The 3,617-nt window shown below is 36.4% G+C and overlaps 1 protein-coding gene across 2 annotated transcripts in view; it reads right to left on the reverse strand.

Annotated features, from left to right (window-relative positions):
• LOC106459009 (chondroitin sulfate proteoglycan 4-like) overlaps window positions 1–3,468 on the reverse strand; it is an 87,758-nt gene extending 84,290 nt beyond the window's left edge. The window contains exon 1 of one of the 2 annotated variants that reach the window (XM_022385385.1): window positions 3,323–3,468. The gene's annotated coding sequence lies outside the window, so the exon portion shown is untranslated. The remainder of the gene's footprint in view (window positions 1–3,322) is intronic. The other variant, XM_022385386.1, reaches the window with a different exon arrangement.
• Between the last annotated feature and the right edge of the window lie 149 nt (window positions 3,469–3,617).

Consider the following 3,617-nt stretch of genomic DNA (forward strand, 5'->3'; position numbering starts at 1 on the left):
GCAAATGTACAACGTTTCGACAAGGTTTTGTCATCATCAGTGATGATGACAAAACCTTGTCGAAACGTTGTACATTTGCTGTTATATTAAAGTTTTTCTTCATTACCCATTCAAGCCGTCTCCAGCCATTGATAGGTTGTATGTTCTGTGTTTGTTTGTTGTTGTTGTTTTTTTTTGGGGGGGGGGGGGTTCTGAAGCATAAAGATCTTGATATCTTTAGTTAAACAGTGATATATTTTAAAACGAGCATTGAATTGAAACTTTAGTTTATTTTACAATTTCTTTGCATAACATATTGTATGTATTTCTGTGTTGTAGGTGGATGTTGCCTGGCACGGAATAATTTCAATTCGTTTTTTTACGAGGTGTACGTTATTCGTAACGAAGTAATTTTCGGCATTAGCATTTATTGTGTTCAAATTCCATATGTCCAAGATAAGCTCCAAAAATTTTTCCAACACAGCAAAATCTTTGTTTCCTGCAGTGTATTCAATTCATAACACCAGTATTTGTTTTGAGCAGAGACAACAGCAGAAAATGTAAACTAACTATAATTGGTTTCTTTTGGTCATATGATATAAAGTACATAAATACAGTTACTACATACATGAAAGATTTTTGTGAAATACTCAAAACGGATTCAAATCCCATTTCTTTAAGAATATATATAATATGTATATAGCCCATTAATAGGCGTATTCTAACGAACTCCAGTAAAATAACAACCAGTTAACATCGAGTTTAAACAATAAGCACGAGAGGTAGGTAGAGACAACATGGCTCGATTACGTTAGAACAATGGATTGGAGCTGATGAGATTGAATTTGGAAAGTTGATACAGGTTGCGAGGAATAAAGGACAATGGAGGGCCATAGTCGTCGACCCTCAGAACTAAGAAGGAAACCATGATTGACTGATTGATGTGCATTAATGGTTAAGGGAGGTTAATATTTGAATAAATGACCCTCCAAATATCACATTAAACGCTTATTATATTTTTAAAATATCGTAATTTTGTCTCTAAGTGCTTCAAAGCGTTTATGGCTGTTAGAGAAAACGAGAAAAATATGGAATTTCTAACAAATGTCATAATGGTTATTTATCAAAGTCGTTATAGTTACTTGGATATCAGGACTAAATGTATAACATAGAAGGAAAATATGTTGTGTACATGATGCAGAATCATAGAAAGTGCATTCCACCGGCTTCTGGAAATAGCACTAGGAGTGCCGCTCATGGTTATATGCAAACTAAAGGATATTGTTTGCAGAGCTCAGTCGCTGTACCATCAGATTGGATGAATACAGAAACAGTACCCTGGGTATACCGCATGCCTGGCAACTACACTTCCTTGACTAATGGTTATGGGTCTTTTTAAGGATGCAAGTCTATCACCACCACGCTTCCCTGACTGCTTATTAGAGCACTTTGTAAAGATTCGGGTCTTCTTTTTTTTCATAACCCAGAAACCATTTCTTAACTGAAAGATACCATAGCGACAAAGGTTCAGGTGATTCTTGGAGCCATAGTACGTGATACCATATCTAGTACCGTTTATGAAGATGGACGAAGTAACAAAAATGATATTAGAAACATTGAACAGTTATAATTGTAGCTTCCCCTAGTGCTATTTCAAAGAGAATTCAGTGGAATGTAACTGTCATGATTATACGTTACATGGGAGGGTTCGCTCTACAGGCTGTTCCAAGTACGCATATGCCACCTGGAGGGACAGCGGTAAGTCCACGGACTTACATTGCTAAAATCGGGTTTCGATTTCCCGCGGTGGACACAGCAGATAGCCCAATGTGGCTTTTCAAAAAAAAGAAAACAAACAAGTACGCATACCTATTTCACAATCATCATACATATTTTTATACTTTAGTACATATTATAAAATGTGGAATATATACACGTCTGTCATGTATTCTGAACGACTTCAGGCAATTTATTTAGTAATGGTAAAAAACCTCTGTAATATATGCGTAATGGCCCTCAACAACACCACAAATTAATTAAACAGAATGTTATATCCTTATTCGAATGATGAAAGCTCCGCAAACTAAACCTGAAAAGTGAAATTACAGGTCAACCGGAGGAAGAAATAAAACACAAAGTTATTAAATTAGCAGAATAATGTATACTTGTGAGCCAAAACAATGTATAATAGACCAATCTGGGACGACTCAAAGTATTCTTGAATCAAATCAATACTGACTTGTCTCCCAAACATTCTACTTGACTTTTAAACCAAAATAATTCATTTATGCATAGATTTTTGCACGAACTAACATTCTAGTCCTTTAATACAATCGCTTAGAAAAAGCAACACGACGGTAACGTGTTATAGTCACTATAGAAAGGCTACAAGATGGTCGTGTATTTAGTAGCTGGGTTTGATTTGTTGTGAACTTCATGTAAATATACTTGAGGGCTATCCGTGTTAGCCGTCCCTATCTTAACAGTGATAGACTAGAGGGAAGGCAACTAGTCAACACCATCCACCGCCAACTCTTGGGTTAGTCTTTTACCGACTAATAATGGGGTTGACTGTTACATTATAACGTCCCCATGGATAAAGGGCGAGCATGTTCAGTGACGGGAATTCGAACACGTGAACTGAAGTCGCTGGGAAAGATTACACGACGGTCTTGTATCATATTCTCTTTTGGAAAGGCTACAATATGGTCGTGTATTTAGTGGCTAGCAGAAGCTACAAGACGGTCTTGTACTATGTTTGCTTGGGAAAGGCTAGAAAATACTTGTGTATTATAATAGTCCATTGGGAAAGGAGACATGACGGTCATATATGTAGTCACTTAGAAATGGGAATGGCTACATGATGATCACGTATTTAGTCGCTTAGGAAAGGCAACACAACGGTCATGTATATATATATATATATATATAAATATTCTCAACCAAAACATATTAAATTGTATTTCTCTGTACATATAACATTATAATTACTAATTCGTCCTGAAGGCTAGAACGATCTTTCTTTTGTATTTTTCCCTGCGTTGTTAAAACTTCAAGCTATCAATGCGAACAAGTATTTCGCTGTCGCAAAATTTCAGAGTAAACCTAGACTTTTATCTTTGTTGAAGTAATGCAAGGTGTGTGATCTAGTAGAGCCGCAATAACCAAGGGGTGGGGGAGTTATAACCTGTCAAATACACGCAGTGACATTCCCCCGGGAGAGAGCGGTGGAGATCAATCAATACAAGTCTGAATAAAAATGTCCTCTGTATGGAAATTACATTCTAATCATAATTATTATTGTTGGTTACGTCACTGATAGCAACAGAAAATGTGTACTCACCCAAAACACTGCAGTTTTGACTTGAATGTTTGAGAGCCACGCGGTTTTGTCGAAATGCACTGACAGTTCAACTTATTGGAATGTCAGCGAAAACATTGAACAACCAACGTTCGTAACTGTTTTCTACTCGACGTAGGAGCTACGATTGCTGAAAGATCAAGCAAAGATAGGTTATTTAAAACGACTCTACAACCCGCGGATGTTCAAACGCCATCTAGTGAGGAAAACTGAGATGTCTGATTCTTGAATCAGAGAATCTAACACTAAAAACAATTTATATATATATATATATATA

Source organism: Limulus polyphemus, unplaced genomic scaffold, assembly GCF_000517525.1.
Source record: "Limulus polyphemus unplaced genomic scaffold, Limulus_polyphemus-2.1.2 Scaffold546, whole genome shotgun sequence".
Taxonomy (NCBI): Eukaryota; Metazoa; Arthropoda; class Merostomata; order Xiphosura; family Limulidae; genus Limulus; species Limulus polyphemus.